Below are 1,898 nucleotides of genomic sequence, written 5' to 3'. Positions count from 1 at the left end.
GGATGGAAAGATGGAAGCTGAGTGAGTGCAATTCCCCAGAAAGGAGGTGATACAGCCAAGAGGCAGTCCCTCAAAACCATCAGCATTTGGACGAACAAAAAGCATGGTAAGATTGACTATGTGAAATGCCACCTAAAGTTCCAGCAGCCATGCGCCAACTGTCTCACCCTTGTTGAGCCCAGCTCGTAATTCGTCCAGATTCTGTGCTTTGCCCTACCTGGAAGCATGCTTGGGACCTGCCTTGGACATCCTGCAGGTTTAGGAAATTAGCTAACGAGTAGGCAAGTCATTTTCTATTAACATAGCTACGACAGAAAGCAGTGTGATAGGGCAGATGTTCTTCAAGGTCTACGGATCCAACCCCATTTTTTCATCAAAAGAGTAACAAACCATGTTGTGCAAATCAGTAACTTCACCATAGGACAAGGAGTGATTAAAAATTTGACATATGCTATTGATGACAGGCTCAAAACCCAATACGATGGGACAGATCACAAATCCTCCAGTGAGCCGAACATTATGGTCTGAAGAGCTAGGTATGCCTCAGCTTTACCCATCACAAGAGGGAGGAAAAGTGATTGAATGACTTTACAGATGGACCGTGATGGACCCATTGCATGCTCTTCACGTAGTATTTATTAATGTTCTCTATTGAGGAAGACTCTTTCTAGATGCATCCATACCTACCTGCAACCTACTGATTGACAGGGTCAGCTGAATAATTTTGTGCATCTTTTCTTGGACAATCTTAATCGCTTCCCTACCTCTCCATCACTCATTTGCATTTATGTTACCTAACGTTTTTTGGTTTTATTTTCATAGCCTTACTTCACCTGCTGCCCTGCTTCTGAAGGACTCCACCAGCAACTCCTCGGCCTTAACGGCTTGTATGAGAGCACATGGCAAGCAGCCTTCCTCTTTACCCACCCACATGGCCAAGAGAATGAATGAAAATCTACAGAAGGAGTAATGCGCGACACCATCCAGACTGTGTGGTTGGAAGTGTGTTGTTGTATTATTGAGCCTATGTGGAAATTGTTTCGAGGGTGTGAACTGAGGTGCAGTTTTCATGTTAAGGGATGCAACTCCTAGCAGTGCAGTGGGTGAGGAAGTGTGAGAGATAAGTGTGCAGTTCATTGATTTTTTGTAAACTGGCAGCTTTGATCAGAACTTCAGGACGGTTTCTGGTACTCATTATGGTCATAGTTCTCACAGTGGATCCCACACAAGGTTTTCCATTGATAGTCCTAAGCAGCCCTAGGTTGGTGGGAGAAATGGTCAGGAGAGCTGCTGAGATGGACTTCATTACAATATTCCCTTATATAATTATCATAGTGAGATGTCAAGAAGCGATTATACTATGTTGTTGGTTGGGATCTGCAGTGGTGAACTAAATTAGAGTGCTACAGTGGCAAGCGGCGTGTGGCAATCCTCTTCAGTTATTCCATGTCTGTCAAATGATGGTGGGTGGTTTCCTGCTTTGAACTGGTACAGTACTGGGTGACAAACAAGACCTGTAGCACTTTTGTCTTATGTGGGTGTAGGAGGTCCTAACAGTGTAAGCAAATTATTATGCAGCCTGTTTGAACTGCAGTTGTATGCATGCAAATGGAGTGTTATAGTATTAATAGCAAAGACCAGGAGGATTATATATGAATTTACATTACTAGATAATACCCAGGCTAGACACAGTTCAGCCCTTCTTAACTTAAGTGGACATAGAAGATTGCAGGACTGTTGGCAAACATGAGGAGAGTGTGATGTTCGGGTTGTTGCCTGTCTGGGGACTGTAGACTGTGCTTCAGCGAGTGTTTATTTTCCTTTGGTTTTGGGATGTGTACTTATCTTGGGAACAGCCTCACTTCTGACCTGTAACTGCTCCTGGATGCTATGGATCT

Source organism: Pleurodeles waltl, chromosome 4_2, assembly GCF_031143425.1.
Source record: "Pleurodeles waltl isolate 20211129_DDA chromosome 4_2, aPleWal1.hap1.20221129, whole genome shotgun sequence".
Taxonomy (NCBI): Eukaryota; Metazoa; Chordata; class Amphibia; order Caudata; family Salamandridae; genus Pleurodeles; species Pleurodeles waltl.
The sequence above is the reverse complement of the archived record's forward strand: the minus strand, read 5'-3'. Positions refer to the sequence as shown.